This window comes from Myotis daubentonii, chromosome 1, assembly GCF_963259705.1.
Source record: "Myotis daubentonii chromosome 1, mMyoDau2.1, whole genome shotgun sequence".
NCBI lineage: Eukaryota > Metazoa > Chordata > Mammalia > Chiroptera > Vespertilionidae > Myotis > Myotis daubentonii.
In genome coordinates this window covers 210,689,812-210,710,793 of record NC_081840.1, presented here as the reverse complement: position 1 = coordinate 210,710,793, position 20,982 = coordinate 210,689,812, and the positions used below count along the sequence as shown (strand labels likewise).

General features: G+C 47.2%; 1 protein-coding gene across 5 annotated transcripts in view; it reads left to right on the top strand.

Moving 5' to 3' along the window:
* Window positions 1-12,395: 12,395 nt before the first annotated feature.
* Window positions 12,396-20,982, top strand: part of TBC1D1 (TBC1 domain family member 1) — a 210,709-nt gene continuing 202,122 nt past the window's right edge. The window contains exon 1 of one of the 5 annotated variants that reach the window (XM_059673412.1): window positions 12,396-12,604. The gene's annotated coding sequence lies outside the window, so the exon portion shown is untranslated. The remainder of the gene's footprint in view (window positions 12,605-20,982) is intronic. The other 4 variants (XM_059673429.1, XM_059673419.1, XM_059673439.1 and 1 more) reach the window with 4 other exon arrangements.

Genomic DNA, 20,982 nt, shown 5'->3' with positions numbered 1-20,982 from the left:
ATCAGCAGAACAACTGGGAATGACTGGTTACTATGACACACACTGACCACCAGGGGGCAGACACTCAATGCAGGAGCTGCCCCCGGTGGTCAGTGCACTCCCACAGGGGGAGCTCTGCTCAGCCACAAGCCAGGCTGATGGCTGCCAGCACAGCAGTGGTGGCGGGAGCCTCTCCCACCTCCTTAGCTGTGCTAAGGATGTCCGACTGCAGCTTAGGCCTAGTCCCTGCTGGCAAGTGGACATCCCCCGAGGGCTCCCGGGCTGCCAGAGGGATGTCTGACTTCCAGCTTAGGCCTGATTCCCCGGGGAGTGGGCCTAAGCCAGCAGGTGGACATCCTCTGAGGTGTCCCAGATTGCGAGAGCGCACAGGCCGGGCTGAGGGAACCCCCCCGAGTGTGCAGATTTTTGTGCACTGGGCCGCTAATATATATATAATTAATTTCAGAGAATTAGAAGTCCCTGACCAGGACTCAAACTGCAACCTCCTGGTTCATAGGATAACACTCAACCACTGAACCACATTGGCCCTTTGTTCCATTCTTGTGTAGGGGTTCAGAAGAAGCTTCCCCTAAATGTGCCACTTTGGTATGTGAATGATTTTGAGCTAATAGGCAAGAGCCTGCAGGCTCATAAGAAACTTCTGTCCCCTTTACCCCTTCACTACCTAGAAGAATATGAGTTAGGGGCCTTGCCCATGATTAGAGATCACCAGAGATGACCTTTTCGGGCCTATCCATATGGCAGGGCTAACTACTAATTACTGAACATCTGCTCTTATTGTCCTGCAATGGCCCTCTGAAGCCAGGTGCTATACCTCAACCTTAGCTCAGAATGTCACGTGCACCTCATTTTCCCTGTCTCTGAACCTCTCTTGTATGCAGTGTCTCTGACTCTGTCAGGTATGTGGGGCTCCCACCTGTATCTATGAAATTAAATTTTATTAGTTGCTCCTGTTAATCTGGTTTATGTAGATTTAATTATTAGATCACTTGAAAGAATGTTGAAGGATAAAGGAAAGTTTCTTTCCCACACTTGTTACAAGCCTTTCTGTGTAGAATAGGTCAACCATTGAAAAGAAGATATTACAGTCCTATGCTGACGAGAGTCAAAGTTTAAAATAACATCCCTTCTTCTGCAGACTTTGCCTTATAAGCAAAGTGCCGTGACTCCTCAGATTAAGTGAAGAGAGATGAGACCCTCAGTCCTGAATGCACGGTCACCAGGAAGAAAAGTAGTGTTGGGACATGGTTGCTTTTGACCTGGCTCCCTTGTCTCGATCCTTGAAAATAAAATGTGAGACAGCTGTCGGCCACCTTTCACTTGGGACCAGTGAAAACCACTTTGGTGTTTGGCTCAAACCTGGTGCAGAATGGAGTCCAACACAGACTGAAGAGCTAGCTCTACGTCTAAAGAGCTTTTGAAAGCATTTCAAAATAGCATTGTGCAACTTCCAAAGAGAAGGTGGGGCTGCAGTTTACAGAGATGACAGTCGCCTGATTGTGTCCTTAAAATCCATTGTTCTGAACCAGTTCACCTTCACTGGAAAAACCTAAGAAAATCTCCAGGTGGCTAGAGTGCAAAGTAGCTCCATATCTGATAAATGTTCCTGTCCTTTAACAAAACAAAAGTAAACTGTAGATGGAGGCATGGGCTAATTATCTCCTTTGCTGGTTCAGCAGGCTTCCCCTTGTTTATTGTTTTCTTTCTGAATCGGTTCATTCCCTGAGTTGTAGTCATTAATTCTCTGCCCTCTGAAAGCTCCTCTCTGCTCATGACCGTGATTGTCCTAAGTGCAGGACTGCAGACTTCTCTGCCAAGTTCCAACCTATATTGCCACCTGCCTACTTGCCCTTTCCTACTCAGAGGGCCTCAAATTGCATTCAGTGCGGCTGGCCCCAAATAGTTTTCCCCATTCAGTTCCCAGCTGCCCTCCCTCCAATCTACTCTCCACCTCCAACCTCAAAACACCAGCCCAGAACCTTTGGTGATTTTAATGTTTGACATTCATCTGTCTTTTTCTTTTTAAACATATGGAGAACTTCAAAAGTATACAAAGAATAATATAATGGACCTCCAAGTACCCATCAGCAGCTATAGTAGATTCATGCCCAATCTCACTTCATCTAAATACCCCTCACTCTCTTGCTATAGGACATTTCCGAAGCAAACCCAGACCTGTGGTTACATCTGTAAATATTGTAGTATATCATATATACTCACCACTACTCAACATCATGGTAGTTATTAGACCTACCTTGTTATTTTGTGTGTTAATAACAAAGCACATATTAACCCCTTATCAGATATATTGTGTGTGAATGTTTTCTCCCATTGCATAGGTTGCCTTTCATTTGAAGCTTTTTAGTTTAATGTAGTCGTTTTTATATTTTTAGATGATTGAAAAAACGAACAATATTTCATGCTGTGTATAAATTTATGAAACTCAAATTTCAGTGTCCACATTCACTAGAACATGGCCATACTTATTTGTTTACATATTTATGGCTACTTTGCACTACAATGATAGAATTCAAAGTTTGAGGGGCACTGAACGGCCAGCAAAGGCTAAAATGTTTACTGAATGGGCCTTTATTAAAGGCTTGTTGACCCTGCATTAGACGAGCATAAGGGTCCTGAGGACCAGACAATGTTTCCTATTTCTTTGATCACTTCAGTGTCTAGTGCAAGTCCATAGGAAGAATCAACAAGTCTCTGCTGGTTGAAAGACTACACTAAGCCCTTTGTTGTACATGCCTGCCAGCTTGGGAACCTTAGTAAATATTACTTCTCCCTTAAGTTTTTCTCTAAGTTTTACTCAAGGACTCACATTCCTTTCCCTTGAATAATAGGAGAACTTCATCTTACATTTTATATTTAGCAACAGGACAATGAGAAGAGGGCTGAATGTCTCTAGCTCAGCTTTACTGTTAAAGGAAATTACTAAGTAATGAGGCAAGCTCCCACTACAATGCTGTTGCACAATATGAGTTATCACACAATAGAAAAAATGACCAACAGGAGAACAGCCTAGAACACATTTTTTCTCTACGTGCTGATCGATGGAACCTTAATTCAGTTCAAAGGATGCTCCTCCAAGCTAAAGGGTCAGAAAGTCCCAGCCAAAGCTCAGCGCTCCAACAGAACACCTTGCAACAAGGAAGTTTATCCCAAAAGCCAAGGAAATAAACTCCTTATGTCTTCTTAAAAAACAACAATAAATACATGTACAGTATCACCCTCAAAATCAGTAGTTTTAAAAGGCATATATGTGGCACAGAGGAAAAGAGTCAGGCTTGGAAGCAGCACATCTAGGTTGAAATTCCAGTGTGTCCCCTGTAAGTTTTTCGCCTGACAAAAATTCAAATTCTCTAAGCCTCAAGTTCTCCACACAGGAAAGGGGGAAATAACACCTCTGAGGGCTACCAAGAAGATTAAGTAAGATGAGACATGTCAATCATAAAGCAAGGTGGTGAGTAAGAACATTCCGTGCACTGTGGCTGGAGGCCACACCAAGCAGGTTGCCTTGTATCAGCTTGTTTGCACATTCATTTATTCATTTACTTCAGAAATGGTGATTAAATAATGTTTGTATTTTTAAATGCATATGAAGCAACAAAAAATTTTAAAAATAAGTGACTAAGAAAATAGGACTAAAGGCAGAGATGTCAGATTGAATAAAGCCAGGAGTAAAGTAATAACCAGTGCTTCCTAAAAGTTGTGGAATGTGTACCCAGTGGGATATTACTCAGCCATAAAAAAGAATGAAATCTTACCATTTGTGACAGCATGGATGGACCTAGAGGGTATTATACTAAATGAACCAAGTCATTCAGAGAAAGACAAATACCATATGATGTTACTTATATGTGGAATCTAAAGACCAAAATAAATGAACAGACAAAATAGAAACAGACTCATCGATACAGAAAACAGACTGATGGTTGCCAGAGAGGAGGTGGCTTGGGGGGTGGGGGGAGGGCTGAGTGAAAAAGATGAAGGGATTAAGAAGTACAAATTGGTAGTTATAAAATAGCCCCAGGGATGTAAAGTACATCTTGGGGAATCCTATATAATAAAAGCCTAGGTGGCATCATGCATGACATCATCACAAGATGGCTGCCACAAGATGGCTGGCTGGCAGGGGAGGGCAGTTGTGGGTGATCAGGCCTGCAGGGGAGGGCAGTTGGGGGCAATTGGGCTGTCAGGGGAGCGGTTAGCGAGCGATCAGGCTGGCAGGCAGAAGCAGTTAGGAGCCAGGAGTCCCAGATTGTGAGAGGGATGTCCGACTGCCAGTTTAGGCCCGATCCCACAGAGATCCCAGATTGGAAAGGGTGCAGGCCAGGCTGAGGGACAACCCCCCCCTCCCGTGCATGAATTCGTGCACTGGGTCTCTAGTTAGTCAATAATATTGTATAACTATTATGGTATGGTGCCAGATAGGTACTTGACATATCGGGGGGGAGGAGGGATCACTTTGTGAAGTATATGATAGTCTAACACTGTGCTGTACACCTGAAACTAATACAAAATGATATTTAATATAAGCTATACTTGAAAACAAAACAAAACAGTGCTTCCTAGACTTTGGATTTTCTGAATCAGTAAAATTTTCCCCAACACTGGGAACTGACAGAAGCATTCTAGCATGTTCTTTTGCCAGGTAAAGACATTAAAATACAAAAATAAAACATGCCAACAAAGGGTCCTACTATTTACTTTCACCATCATTTTATTAAAAAACAAACGCCACAACTTTCTTTTGATAACACCTACAAAGTGGAAAAACATTATCTCAGAATACAAGGTAGTCGGTTTAGTTTTAAGAAATGTCATTACTCATGTTTCGTCTTGGAGGGATGAGAACCGGCACCAGCAGCAGTGGCTTAGGAAGGGCATTTGTGAATCAATTGTGATAAAATGACCTTGATCCTTGCCAGGCAATGGATCCCAGCTCTGCCCCTGGAGCCCATTCATCAGTGCAAGGATAGAGATACGATCAGTTCCTCACGGAAAGAACAGTTATTCCTGGAAGAGCCCCGGGAGAACTTTTTCCTGGCTCTCCTAAAAAGGACCTCGTGCAAGGTGTTAAACAATACCCCAGACTGAACATGGCATTTTTACAAAACGTATTCTACCAATAAGGGCAAATGGCATGTCAGAGTGCAACTCGATAAAAGAGAATTTTCTGGATCCAGCCCAGGCAAATTGCTCTTCGCTGGGGCTGGTGTGATACAGGCCCTGATTTTAGGGGATCCAGAGTCTAGAGGGCCAATCGGACTGTGCATCTTGTAGGCAGTTTTCCAAAATGATAGTTTTCTCAACCAAGCTTTCGACAAACATTGAGTGTGGATGAGCTCTCAGCTCTTCCATGAGTTGACAATCCTTTTATGGCTTATCTGGGAATCAGACCCTGTGTTGATGGTTAAACAAGGAGTCACATACTTGAACACCCAGCTCATCTGTGGGAAGGACTGACATATTTCTTAGGACAGTTGAGAAACCCGATGAGGTACAAGGGGTAAATAGAGGGAAACCTAGAAAGCTTTTCCTCTAAGGGAGGTACCGTATAGACATTTCATGAACCCACAAAGGTCATGCTGCAAGTTATTTTCATTCATTCATTCCATATATATTGACTGCCCACTGTATGCTAGGCTCTATTCTATGCATGAGATACAGCAATGAACAAAACAGAAAATGATTATCTTTCCTCATGGAGGAGGGGAGAGAAACAGATGACAAATGATATACAAGGAACTAATATAGTATATTAGAGGGTGATAAATGCTACAGAGAAATAAATCAGGAAAAAGGGATAAGAATGTGTGTGTGTGTGGTGGTGTGGTGTAGTGTGGTGTGTGTGTTGTGTGTGTGTGTGCGTGTGTGTTTGTGTGTTGTGTTGTGTGTGTTGTGTTGTGTGTGTGTGTGTGTGTGTGTGTGGTGTGTGTGTGTGTGTGTGCATGTGTGTGTGTAGGTGGAGCGCTGTTTTCCCTTTTCAAAAGCTTGACCAGAGGCCTCAGAGGGAAGGTGATATTTAAACAAAGACCTAAGAAAGTGAAGTAGGGGGCATTGTGGCTGTGTGAGGGAAGAGCATGCCTGGCAGAGGGAGTGGGGAATGTGATGGTCCTGGGGCAGGACTGTGCCCAGCGGGTTTGAGTAACAGCAAGGCCAGTGTGGTTTGAGCAGCGAGAGCCCCGAGGCAGCAGCATGGAGCACAGAGGTAGTGGGGATAGTGAAGGGGAGATCCTACAGGGCTCTCTAAACCATTATAAGGACTTTGACTTTTAATCTGGGAAATCAGAGCCAGGGGAGGGCTTTAAGTTGAACAGTGGCTTATCCCAGCAGTATTTTAATGTATTCACTTGACAGCTGTATTCAATATAGCCCGCAGGGTTGTGGAGTAAAAGCAGGGAGACCAGTTAGGCAGCTACTGCATTTTCTAGGAGAGTTTACACATCATGTACCAGCAATGCAGCAACGGCATTTGGGATAAAAAGAAGTGGTGGGTCTTGCCATGTTGGAAACGTAGTCATCTTAGCAGTCTGGGAAAAGATCCCTGGGATCCATAACTCTGACAATTAGAAAGAAATTCTCACAGACCCTAGACAAATTCGTATTTCTTAGGACAAATTCAAATATCATAGCACAGGGTGGTGTGCTAGGCTTTGCTCTTGACGCCTAAACCCACCAAACCAGCTCAGATGGGGAGGGGGAAGCCCAAGGGAGGCCGAATATTATCAGAGCTGCAGGGAGCAGTGGCTTGTGTGGAGCAATGATTTAACAAGCAGGAGAGGGAACTGAAAAGGGAAGTGGAGCCAGCGCTGAGTTTTATCTGCTTTGTCCATAAAAGGAGATTAGACGCTTCACAGACCTCACGCTGGGCTGGAGGATGCAGTCCACTTGTTCTCACACGACATGGGCTTATGTGGTCTCATTGTTGAAAGCACGAGTTCTCTCAAGCAGTAAAAGTTCTGTTTATTTAAACTGTTGAAATCCCCAAACTACATCGGTTATCTGCTCCTTTTACTTTTTATTACTCCACGGCATTTTCTCATTCTTATGCCTTTCAAAAAGCAATTTCAGGGCCCCAGCATCACAGGCAAGTCAATGTAATGGACTCTGTGATCTTTTTCTTTCTTTCTTTCTTCCTTCCTTTCTTCCTTCCTTTCTTCCTTCCTTTCTTCCTTCCTTCCTTCCTTCCTTCCTTCCTTCCTTCCTTCCTTCCTTCTTTTCTTTCCTTCTTTTAAAAATATTTTTATTTATTTTAGAGAGGAAAGGAGAAAGAGAGAAACATCAATGATGAGAGAGAATCATTTATGGGCTGCCTCCTGCATGCCCCTTACTGAGGTTTGAGCCTGCAACCCAGCACGTGCCCTGACTGGGAATTGAGCTGTGACCTCCTAGTTCATAGGTAGAAGCTAACCACTGAGCCATGCCGGCCAGGCTGGACTCTGATCTTGACTTCAACCCATTTACTTGTTGTGAAGAATATTTCTTATAGCTCATTAAGACACGTGGGCTGTTTAGATGCCTTGGGTTGGTATGATTGGCAAAGTACCCAGCATTGGTGAGATACTACTTCCCCCCATGCCTGAGGCAGGTGCTGCTTCTCAACCTCCCACTCTTTCCCACAGAGTTTGCACTTGCCTCTGAAACCTTCTCCAGACACCCCAGGTATCACCATCAGTCCAGCTTCCAGAAAGTCACAGCCAAATAATGGGAGCAAGCACACCCACTGAGCCGCCCTAGGGTTCTAGCCAGTGTAAACTCTGTTTATGCCAATTTTGGAAGTAGGCTCACTCATCAAGAACTCTTTTTTTAAAAATATATTTTATTGATTTTTCACAGAGAGAAAGGGAGAGGGATAGAGAGTTAGAAACATCGATGAGAGAGAAGCATCAATCAGCTGCCTCCTGCACACCCCCTACTGGGGGTGAGCCTGCAACCAAGGTACATGCCCTTGACTGGAATTGAACCTGGGACCCTTCAGTCCGCAGGCCAACGCTCTATCCACTGAGCCAAACCAGTTAGGGCTCGTCAAGAACTCTTACCTTATTATGTACATTTGGAAGTTAGGTGAAAACCTATCATAGCAATAAAGCTTGGTTGATAAACATTTACTAACCAATAGACCTAATAACAATGAACAATTTCATTAAAGGTCTCTTTTTTACATTAGCCAAAGACTTCTCATTCTAGCCTAGATGCACCCGTGCTTCTTTTAATTTTTAAAAAGTCAAGTGGCCTCTGCTTTCTTTCCGCCTCGGGGCTTCTCACTTGATTGAATGACATCATGGATCAGTTTTCCAGAGCCCTGCAGCCATCCTCTAGTTGATGTTAATGATCCTGGCCTTTGGCAATGAACAATTCATTCTGCTGCAATGACTAAATTGGGAAAGAATCTCTAGGGCAGTGGTTCTCAACCTTCCAAATGCCGCGACCCTTTAATACAGTTCCTCATGTTGTGGTGACCCCCAACCATAAAATTATTTTCGTTGCTACTTCATAACTGTAATTTTGCTACTGTTATGAATTTTAATGTAAATATGATATGCAGGATGTATTTTCATTGTTACAAATTGAACATAATTAAAGCATAGTGGCCCTGGCCAGTTAGGCTCAGTGGATAGAGCGTCGGCCTGCGGACTGAAGGGTCCCAGGTTTGATTCCAGTCAAGGGCATGTACCTTGGTTTCGGGCACATCCCCAGTAGGGGTGTGCAGGAGGCGGCTGATCGATGTTTCTCTCTCATCGATGTTTCTAACTCTCTGTCCCTCTCCCTTCCTCCCTGTAAAAAATCAATAAAATATATTTTTAAAAAGCATAGTGATTATTCACAAGAACAATATGTAATTATATATGTGTTTTCCGATGGTCTTAGGCGACCCCTGTGAACGGGTCGTTCGACCCCCAAAGGGGTTGCGACCCACAGGTTGAGAACCGCTGCTCTAGGGGAAGAATGATCCATGCAGGGTTTCAGCAGGAGCGGGAGGTGCAGAGGTTGTTCACACAGGAAATGGTAGCAGCCAGGATGTGGAAGCCTTCCTACCTGGGGCTCCACTCACTGAGCCCAGGGGTTAGGAACTGGTGTCAGCTGAATGCCCCGTGTGCTCCTGGGTCGCACCAGTCATTAGGACCAGGGGCCTGAAGCCGGGTCATAGTAGAGTTTGGCCCCATTCCCTACTCACTCTCCTTATTGGAGACTTAAAGAACTCCCAACAGAACCCCTTTGTGGGTCCCCAGCGAGCTCCGTGTCTCCCCAGCCTCTGGCATGGCCGGTACCGGCCTGCTGGGAGTCACCACCTGCAGGACAAGGGGAAGGAGCTACTTCCTTCCTGCCGCAAAGGCGCCTGCAGGTGAGAGCTGGGTGGTTAGATCTTACCTTTCCCCTCTGCACTGGGACAACACGACGTCTCCTCCCGGTTTGACGCCCTTCAGCCTGCCATCCGCCCCCAAGTCCCCTTTACCATTTCTTCCAGAGCTGCTAGAAATGAGTGCAAATGAGGCTGATGGGACTACTTGCTACTCTAAACCACTGGGCTGAAACTTGCTAGTTTTCAGGGGTGGAGTGTGGGGCAAGAATGTCATCCCCCTCCACTGCCTAGGCCGGCCTCTGCCCCCACCCCTCCCATTTCCTTCTGATATGACCTGATAAGGCCCCCATCTGGCTGCCTGCCTGTACCCAGGCTTTCCTGTCCTCTGGAACTGGGGACCAGGGTGGAGTGGGAGTGAGGGAGTAAGTGAGGAAAAGAAAAAGGAATGTAGTGGCAGAATGGTAAGTGGTTCTAGTCAAAATGTTCTGTTAGCAGAGCCCAGCCTTGGCCTGACCCCTCCTCCCAGTGGCAGGGCTAGCAGGCAGGGTTGTTAGGTAATAGTTTCAAGCATCATCTGCCAGGTCATGTACGCAAGGCGGTTTAGGGGTGTCAATAAAATGGATGACAGTGTACCTGTCTTGACATCCTAGCACCGGAGGTAAGTGTGCTCAGCAGGCTGCTGCAGGGAGGGGATGGGAACTGTACGACAAGGCAGTCACCTTGGTGACAAAGATGTGAAATAATTATGATGTGACCCTAGTGACAGTATGGCTTACCTGGTTTACCTGGTCTTGTAACCTAATGAAGAACAATGTCCAGAACCCAATGAACGTTCTAATCATTAACATGCTCGTGTCTGTAAATATTCCTCACCTCTTTTTAGGAAAGATTTGAGGCTAAGTACACAAATAATTGTGCTTAGTCACAAAGAATGAGCCAAGTGCTACAAGAAAGCTACACACTGGCCAGAGAGAAAGTGTGTGAGAAGGGGCTCTGGCCTTTGGGGACCCCAGCACATACCAGCTCGCGGCCTCCAGGAGGCATTTACCTCTCAGTTTCCTCATTAGCCAAGTGGACTTAATTCATTGCTGCTCTGCAGAGTTTCTGTGAGGCTTAGAGACAATACATGTAAAGTACCTACCACAACGTCCCAAATAGATGAGCCTTCATGAATAACAGCTACCACTACTACTAGAGTTTTTATTTTATTTAAAAAAAAAATCAGACTTCTAAAAAATGTTTCTATTGATTTTGAGAGAGAGGAAAGGAGAGGGATAGAGAGATAGAAACATGGATGAGAGAAGAACATCATCAACCTGCTGCCTCCTGCATCCCCCTACTGGTGATAAAGCTGCAACCTGGGCAAGTGCCCTGACCAGGAGTGGAACCGGTGACCACTTGGTTCCTGGGTCGATGCTCAACTGCTGAGCAACACCAGCTTGGCTACTACTAGAGTTTTAAAACAAGCCGTGATAGAACTTCTGTGTGCCATTTGAACATACCTTCCTGGATGCGAGCATCCAAAGAGGAGTGGGATCCGGGAATCCTAATCCCAAAGGCTTCGAGAGTCTGGCTCAGCTTCTGGGAACATACTCTTCAGGAGGAGGGGGTGGGCACCTTGAACCCCTATGTGCCTCCTCGGCCAGGGTAGCAATCGCTCTGGCCATAGGTTGAGGCCCACTTTACATTCACGTTCCCATTTTATTCTCACGGTGGTCCTATAAAGTGTATACAGGTAAGAGAATGACGCCGGGCAGCTTGCCTAGGCCACGCCAGTGGCGGAGTTGGGATTTGGGTTCAAGTCCAAGCTCTCTGCCACTTCCCTAGAGTGGGCCTCCAGCCACACTAAACAAAACAATGCCTGCCTCCTGGGATTCTCCACCGCTGCCCTGTCCCCTCACCTTTACCTCCCTCTTCTCACCCCCTCACTCACCTCCAGGCTGTGCTCTGGACTCTACTCTCTTCAATCCCACATCCTTCTCCTGAAAGTGCAATTGCTGACATAGTGCCTTCCTCCTGGGAGCGCGCGTTCCTAGCCCTCTTACATGTGTCCAGTCTCCTTACACGGCCCTGGGAACTCCCCCAAACCGGATCCACGGGTAGGCACGCTGCCTCTGTGTGTGTTTGTGTGTGTGGGAGTGTGTGGGGAGAGAGAGAGAGAGAGAGAGAGAGAGAGAGAGAGAGAGAGAGAGAGAGAGAGAGAGAGAGAGAGAGAGACCCTGCACCACCCCGCAGTTGTTGGGAACCGGGCTCACTGGTGCTCCCTAGGGGAGAGCACTTCAGCCGCAGCCCCTTCGCGAAGCCCCTGAGGTTCCTGCCTTGCCTGCCAGTGCCCATAGGATATCTGGGCCTCACCCCGCTCCCTGCCATCCTCCAACCCGAGGGCAGGAAGAGGTGCTGGGAGAGCCGGGCCCCGGTTGCCTCCCCCGTTCTGTGCAGTTTGCGCCGGGTCCGTTTCGGAGGGAGAAGGGGAGGGAGAAGGGGAGGGAGAAGGGGAGAGTGCAGATGCGGCCAGGCTCCCGCAGGGCCGAGCGCGGGCGGGCAGTGCCACCTGCCGAGAGCCCCGCGGGCCGGCCACCTGCTATAAATAGGCTGCTGAGGACAGAGTGTGCGGCCGCACCTCCCGCCACGAGGGCCTTAATCACGCGCGGGCTCCGCGCCCCGGGGCTCCAGGCGAACCGCGGGCCGGGACCCCGCGCTGGGACGGCGCCCCGACACCCTCCCCCGGGCCAGGGCTGGAGCCCGCGGGCGGCCGAGGATGCACCGCCCGGAAGAGCAGAGGCCGGGAGGGGCGGGAGGCCGCGGCGGACCCGCACTGCAGCAGCTGTCGCCCGCGTGGGGCTCGCCCGTCCCGGCCGTGCCGCTCCGGCGGTCACACGGCGCAGCGCGGAGGGGGGCGCCGCGTCCCCCTCGCAGGTCCCGGGGGACCGAGTCGGGAGATCCCGGCTCCTGCCCGCCCCTCGCCTCCCCCGCGCTCGCCCAGCCGGGGAGGAGGAAACGCGAGCCGCGCGCAGACACCTCCTCCTCCTCCTCCTCCTCCTCCTGCTCAGCCTCCGCTGCCGCCGCCGCCGCCGAGCCTGTTGCTGCCGCCGCCGCGGACGCCGGACCCGCTGGGTCCCCAGCCGGGTGAAGAGGCGGGAGCCGAGCCGGGGGCCCCTCCCGGCCCTGGCGGCTGGAAGCACGCTGCCAGGGGGCACGATGGACGCCCCGCGCGCCCAGGCCGTCCCCAAGCTGCCCCCCAGCACCTGAGCGCCCGGCCCGGCCCCGCGCCCTGAGCGCGCCGCCGCACAGGTAGGCGCCTTCTCCGGCCGCGTCCGAGCCACGCGGCTGGTTCCTCCCGGGGCATCCCGGCCGCACCCCACCCCCGGCCCCAGAGCTCCCGGGCCCGCGGAGGAGCCGGATTCGGGCAGCCCAGGGGCGATTCTGCGGCGCAGGAAACCCGGGGGCTCTCGGGGGAGGAAGTTCATTGCCACCTCCTTGCCCGCTCCTTGGACCAAAGCGAAACCTAGTTCTTAAGGACCCAGAAGCTCGGAGAGCCTCCCTCTTTCTGCCTCCCCACTCCTGCTCTAAGGTCCTCGCATCTCCCTCCTTTCCCTCCCGCCAAATATCTCTATGGCTACTGCGTTTGTAAGGCGACCAGATTGGGGGATGGTCGGTTGGAGTAATCCCATGCCACCCTTTGAAAGTTCAGGGTACTTCGCAGTAGTAACTTTGGCAGCTGCCCCAGTGCGCTCAACATTTCTTTCTATGGGCACATCCTGTACCCGTCATTTCGAAACCCTGCTTAATTGTTTCTTGCAGTTTCCTGATTGGTCTGTGATTATGGGACCCCCTTCAAACTTCAGGACACGTTGTTGTTTTTACTTTAAAAAAAAAAGAGGAGTCGTTTTCTTTGGAATCCACCTAGAGGCGGCTTTCCCCGTTGTAAGTTCATTGATAATAGCTTATTCTCTGCAAGTCGCTTAGAAAGGGAAAAAAAAAATTGAAAGTGATAACTGTTCCACTAAACAGTTTTTAGAGTGCCCTACATTAATGGACAGGTATTCACTTCACGTAGATCTCATTCCTCCTTTTGGATCATTTAATTGATTAATATAATCAGAAAGAGCATTTTAAAATGACCTGGTTTATACCGGTCACACCCAAGAAACTCAGCTACCTCTACAAGTCCAAACTTCTAAACTTTTTGCACTGGACTTAAGCTGAGCTGCAGCGGCCTTGATGAAAAGCCCTTTTTTAGGAAAGCAGAAATTCATTCTCTTCCCCAGATTCCAGATGGGATGGATTGGAGTTGGAGAATGGCCACCTGTGGGTGCTGTTGTGTGTTGAGAACCTGCTCTGGGTGGGAGGGGTTGGGTGGAAGAATGAATGGGCGCTGTCTCAGGAGGCTGGGAATCCTCCTTGCAGGACTCTTGATGCTTCTGAGCAATTCCTGCTCTCTCTCTCCCTTGGGTTAGGGAGCCCTGGGGCAGGTGGGTCCTGGAGTTGAGCTGGCTTCTCTTGTGGGGGAGGAGCGCCTCCCTGGGAACCTTGAAGACATTCGGGAATAAGGACATTGTATGAAAAAGTTTGTCAACAGAAAAGGGTTGACGACTATTGTTAACAGGTGTTTTGCATCTGTTGGGAATGGAATGCCATTACAGTGTCAAATCTATTTTTTTTTTCTAATCAAGTTATAGGGAAATAAGACTCTCAAAAGTGCTTTCTCACCAGATTTATCTATAAGTAACTGACAAAACGAGCTACTGGGTAGTGAGCATAGCTGTGAGTTAAAGGATGAAATGTTGAGGGGACATTTTCTTTTCTTTTTAAAGTTTTTTTATTGATTTTTTTTTTTTGAGAGAGAGAAAGGCAGGGAGAGGGAGAGAGAGAGAAGCATCCATGTAAGAGTGAAGTTATCAGTTGGCTGCCTCCTGCATGACCCCTACTGGGATTGAGCCCACAATCAGGGCATGTGCCCTGACTGGGAATTGAACTGGCAACCCTTCTGTGCACCAGATGACACCCAGCCAATCAGGTGATAATGAAAATAAATGCCTTTATGTGGATTTGTCTAGCTGTTTGCAAACCAGTAAAATAGGAGGAAAATTCATTGATTTTATAAATTATTAATTTAAAAAGTAAAGTTTTGCAAATAGGACTGTGACATAGTCGACCATTATCTTTCCCACAGAGCACTCTGGGGATTTTCCCTTTCACTATGATAACGTTTCTGGTTGGGTGCCATCATGTCAGTGCTGCCATTTATCCCATTATGACATTGTTTGTCATAGTACCAGGGGAGGATGAGAAAGAAGGGCAACTCTGAAGAAACATAGCTTGCCCCTTCTCCCTTGTTACCCAGCTATTTATTGACAATCTCGGTCTCCTAATTCCCTAGAAAACAGCCTTTGCCCGGCCAGCGTAGCTCAGTGATTGAGCTTTGACTAACGAACCAGGAGGTCACGGTTCGATTTAGGTCAGGGTACATGCCTGGGTTGCGGGCTTGATCCCCAGTGGTGGGCGGGGGTGCAAGAGGCAGCCGATCAATGATTGTCTTTCACCATTGATGTTTCTCTCTCTCTCTCTCTCTCTCTCTCTCTCTCTCTCTCTTCCTCTCTGAAATCAATAAAAAGATGTATTAAAAACAAAACAAGCCGAAACCGGTTTGGCTCAGTGGATAGAGCGTCAGCCTGTGGACTGAGGAGTCCCAGGTTCGATTCCGGTCAAGGGCATGTACCTGGGTTGCGGACACATCCCCAGTGGGGGATGTGCAGGAGGCAGCTGATTGATGTTTCTCTCTCATCGATGTTTCTAACTATCTCTCTCCCTTCCTCTCTGTAAAAAATCAATAAAATATATTTAAAAAAAAAAAAAACCAAAACGAAAAACAGCCTTTATCAGAAGAGCTGCAGTGGCAATCAGATGTACCCCCAAGGGGAGCCAGGTACGGGGAGTCAGTTCCTTTCACGCCAGACCTTCTTGGATGTACTGCTGGGAACAGCCAGGAGTGCTGTCCTAAGCAGCATGGAGCTTCCCTAGCTCCCATTCACACCTGCATCTCCAGTCACTATGGTGCCTGGAGTGGGGCTGCATGCTTGAGAGGGTTTTGTTTTTGAATATGTTTTAATTTTATGTCACAAAGTGACAACTCCCTCAAACAGATTTTACTCCCTTCATAGCGTTTCTCTGAAGGTCCCTCGTTTCCACTCTTCAGATTCCTCAGACCACCTAACATGTGTATCAGCCCCCTTGGGGGCTTCTGTCTGCTCGTGTGTGGGTGCCTTGGCATAATTTGCTTTGCCCTTTTCCTTACCTTCTCAAGTGTAATGGCTGTGTGAGTTCCAGAAGGTGATATGTTTCTCAGGCCTTCTCTTTTCTTGATCATTAAAAGCTGGAGAAGCAGAATCTGTTCATTAAAAATGACCGTGAGTGCACTGAGCAGGGTGTTGGTGATGGCAAAGGGTTACCTTACAGTTGCCTTTGCTGACTTTTATCTTCATTTCTTCCTTCCCAGCTCCACACACAGATAAAAATATTTTAAAACCAGATTCTTCACAAAAGACAGGAAGGTTTCCATTTTCAAGGTTTTGACATTTTCAAGCCGAGATTTCCATTGGGTGGATTCTTCGACTTAAGGGCAGTGTGTCCCTTTTCAGGTTTCAAATGTTCAGCAAAAGATCAGTCATGTTTGGGCCATGCGAAGCAGTCTTGGCACTGAGGCCTCAGTGAAGCTGTGCAGAATTCAGAGAGCGTGCTCAGCACCAGCCAACAGACAGGCATTGAGGCTTGAGTGCGCCAGTTTCCTTGTGACAAGCAGCAGCTCTTTTTCTCTTAAAAAAAGAATGTACATATCTGCCAATACATTATGTATGATCAGTGATCCTACACTGCCAAATAGGTAAGCATTATGGGTTCATCATCAAACTTAATTCATCTATGTGACATTCTTAGAACAGTGCCCGGTACATAGTAATACTCAAATATTACTTACTGCTATTATTTAATTGTTTATTTTATATTTTTAGAGTATAACTTTTGACATTAGATTTGGATTACTGAGGCCAAGAAAGATTTGGGTAGAAAAACAACCCAGCTAATCCACTAGAAAGAGGAATTTTAGAGTTATTCCCTTCTAGAGATATTCTTATATCTCAAAGAATAGAAATTTGGGCATAAGACAGGTCTGGATTCAAATCCTGCCTTCACCATTTACTAGTACAAGCCAGGGGACCCTTAGGTAAAATGGGGGTGATAAAACATGCTTCTCAGAGTTGTAAGACTACATATAGTATATGTAATATCCAAAAAGAGGCAATTAATCAATCTAGCAAAATAGTTAAGCCCAAATACAAACTCTGCCGAAGGACCTGGGTTCAAAACCTGGTTGGCCACTTGCTACTAGCATGACTATGAGCAAGTGACTTCAGTTCTCTGTGCAGCAATTTCCTTCTCATTTTTCTTCTTTAAATTGGAGCTGATAATGATAGTATTTCATAATAGTCCTTATTCCAATGTGGTAATAATAATCTTTATTGTCCAAGGTGGTTGTGAAAGCTAAATTGGATAATAGACACAAAAGTGCTATTATGTGTTAACAATTATTACTAATAGAGGAATGGATAAAGATGTGCTACATATATACAATGGACTATCACTCAGCCATTAAAGATGAAATCAGCCATTTGTGACAACATGGGTGGACCTAGAGGGTGTTATGCTAAGTGAAATATAGACAAAGACAAATACTATATGATTTCACTTATATGTGGAATCTAAAAATGAACAAACAAAACAGAAACAAACTCATAAATACAGAGAACATTTTTAAAATATATTTTTATTGATTTCAGAGAGGAAGGGAAAGGGAGAGAGAGATAGAAACATCAATGATGAGAGAGAATCACTGATCGTCTGCCTTCTGCATGCCTCCTACTGGGGATCAAGCCCGAAACCCGAGTATGTGCCCTTGACTGTGGGGAAGTATGGGACTTCGTTGGAAAGTCTGTCAGGAGGATTTTCTAAAGGTCAGAGGCCCCTGGGGGACCTTGCTGAAGGCAGCGGATTTTGCCTTGACTTTTCCAAACAAGTCTGAGTCCTTGAGTGTTTTATTAGAATTTTAATGTTTAGATTTCAAAATGTGCTTGTTTGAAAGACATTACAGATGCAGGTGTCTTCTCAAGGATGCTTACCCTGTTGATTGTATTTAGAGGTTAATTTTAGTTCAAGCTGTTGTTACAATAAAAGCCTGACGAGGCAGGCAATCGAGGCTTTTTTTGGCTTCTTATGCCAACCAGTCCCTTAGCCTCTTTTTCACAGAAATGTGTGTCAAAGTAATCATTCATTCGTCGTTCAGGGTCTGCCAGTCAGCACCAGCACTTGATCGGAATTGAACCCAGGACCCTTCAGTCTGCAGGCCGACGTTCTATCCACTGAGCCAAACTGGCTTGGGCTGGAGAACATTTTAACAGTTGCTAGAAGAGAAGGGGGTTGGGGAACACGTTAACAAAGTGAAGGCATTAAAAAGTGCAAATTGGTGGTTCAGAATAGTCATGGGGATGTAAAGTAAGCATAGGGAATATAGTCAGTAATGTAATAACTTATTGGGATGATCACTTTGTAAGTGTATACATGCTTGATCACTATGTTGAACACCTGAAACTAATATAATATTGTATGTCAACTGTAACTGAAAAATTAAAAATAATTAATACTAAAAAAATATACAGGGTGTCCCCCCCCCCCCCAAAAATATATATATATATATATATATATATATATATATATATATATATATATATATATCTTTACACACACTAGAGGCCTGGTGCACAAAAATTTGTGCACTTGGGGGGGGTGTCCCTCAGCCCGGCCTGTGCCCTCTTGCAGTCTGGGACCCCTCTGGAGATAACGACCTGCTGGCTTAGGCCTGCTCCCGGGTGGCAGAGGGCAGGCCCAATCCCTAGGTGCAGCCCCTGGTCAGGCTCAGAGCAGGGCCAATTGGGGAGTTGGGGCGCCGCCCCCTGTCATGCACAGAGCAGGGCGGATTGGGAGGTTGCGATGCCACCCTCAGTCATGCTCAGGGTAGGGCCGATTGGGGGAATGGGGCACCACCCCCTGTCACACTCAAGGAAGGGTCGATAGAGAGGTTGTGGCGCCACCCCCTGTCACGCACAGAGCAGGGACCATCATGGGGGTTGGGGCTCTGTACCCTGTCACGCACAGAGCAGGGCCCATCAGGGGGTTGGGGAGCTCCCCCCTGTCACGCACAGAGCAGGGCCCATCAGGGGGTTGAGGAGCTCCCCCCTGTCACTCACAGAGTAGGGCCGACAGGGGAGTTGGCACACCGCCCCCTGTCACACACAGAGCAGGGCAGATCAGGGGGTTGGGGCACCGCCCTCTATCACCCACAGAGCAGGGCCGATCAGGGGGTTGGGGCGCCACCACTGTCACACTCAGGGCAGGGCCGATGGGGAGGTTATGGCTCTACCCCATCACACACAGAGCAGGGCCCGTGGGAGGGGGGGTTGTGGCCCCGCCCCCTGTCACACACAGAGCAGGGCCGATCAGGGGGTTGGGGTGCCGCACCCTGTCACACACAGAGCCGCAGGGCGATCAGGGGGTTTGGGCGCTGCCCCCTGTCACGCTGATCCCGGTGCTGGGAGGCCTCGCTGCTCCGCTGATCCCAGTGCTGGGAGGCATATTACCCTTTTACTATATAGAATAGAGGCCTGGTGCATGGGTGGGGGCCGGCTGGTTTGCCCTGAAGGGTGTCTTGGATCAGGGTGGGGGTCCCCACTGGGGTGCCTGGCCAGCCTGGATGAGGGGATGATGGCTGTTTGCAGCTGGTCACACCCTTCAGGGTGGGGGTCCCCACTGGGGTGCCTGGCCAGTCTGGGTGAGGGGCTGAGGGCTGTTTTCAGGCTGGGACTGAAGCTCCCAACTGCTCCTTTTTTTCTTTTTCTTTTTTTTATTCTGGGCCAGCTTTAGCTCTGAGGCTCCAGCTCTTAGGCCTCTGCTCCTGAAAGCAGGTGTCTGGTTTGTTTCGGTTCTTGAAACTCTGTATCAACTCCAGCTCTGAAATCCCAGTTAGCTGAAAGCTGGTTTCTGGGCGTCTATATTTGTTACAATGTTTGAAACTGCAGGCTCAGAGGCCTGCAGTGGCCAGCGGGGAACGTTGGAGTCCTCCGTCACTGAAGCAAGCAAGCCTCATGTTAGTTTCAAGCTGCCTGGCTGCCGGCCGCCATCTTGGCTGACAGTTAATTTGCATATTGCCCCGATTAGCCAATGGGAAGGGTAGCGGTCATACGCCAATTACCATGTTTCTCTTTTATTAGTGTAGATATATACACTTTGAATGATTAATTTCAATGGGTTAAATATGAAAAGAAAGAAACATCAGTTGAACTATCAGCTGTTCAAGTGTGCATACATTTTGGGGGGGACAGCCAGTATATTACTATTCCTTTTAGGAGAATAAATAACTTAAAGCAGCTATGCCAGGAGGGAGGGTTATACATAATCCCAGCTAGGACCCCACCCACCACCCCTTTATCCTGTGCAATACAGTAGAAGAGAATACAAGAAGTGAAAGTGTAAGGACTAGCCTTAAATTGGCTCTGTTTTACATAAGAAGGAAATAAATAAAACATCATTTCTTATGTGTCAAATTAGGCTCACACTGGTGCGGGAGCATTCTTTTTTTAAAAAAAATTTTATTGTTGGGATTATTACAGATGTTCTTCTTTTTACCCCCCATCGTCCCCTTCCACTCCAGGCCTTCACCACCCTACTGCATACTGTTTGTGTCCATAGGTAATGCATATATGCGTATAAGATCGTTGTTTAATCTCTTCCCACCCCCTCACCCCTCTTCTGAGAATCATCAGTCTGTTCCATTTCCATTCCTCTGATTCTATTTTATTCTGTCCATTAGATTTCTTATTTGTTTATTTTGATTTTTAGATTTAATTGTGGATAGTAATGCATTTGTTGCCATTTTGGTATTCATATTTTTTATCTTTTCCTTCTTCTTCCTCTTTTTAAAGAATACCCTTCAACATTTCATATAATACCGGCTTGGTGGTGATGAATTCCTTTAGCTTTTTCTTGTCGGTAAAGCACTTTATTATTCTTTATTTCAGTCAGTGTATGCTTAATTTCTGACTGGGCCTTTTCCATTTTTTTTTTTTTTGGATGTTTCTAGAAGATTCTTGAGTAACCTTATAACCTTTGTTTTGAACTCTATATCCAATAGTTTGTTTTCTTCCATTTCTTTCATTTGTGACATGTTTCATTGTCTCTGCATTTTGGCTGCTTCCCTGTATTTGTTTCTATGTATTGGGTAGAGCTGCTATGTCTTCTTGAGTTGGTAGAGTGGCCTTGTGTAGAAGGTGTCTTATAGGGCCCCATGGCTCAGCCTTCCCAGTCACCTGAGCTGGGAACTCTAGGTGCACCCCTTTGTGGTGGGCTGTGAGCACAGTCTTGTTGTAGTTGAGACTTTATTGCTGTTGGTGTCACTGGTAGGAACTGACCTCCAAGCCAATTGACTGTGAGGACCAGATTCGATTACAGTGGGAGAGCTGTTTGCTGTGTAGGAGACACCTTATGGGGCAGGACTTGCTTCAGAGGGGCTTTGGTGCTCACTGAGTCTGCCCCTTGAGTGTTGCTTATGGATGTGAAGAGTTGTA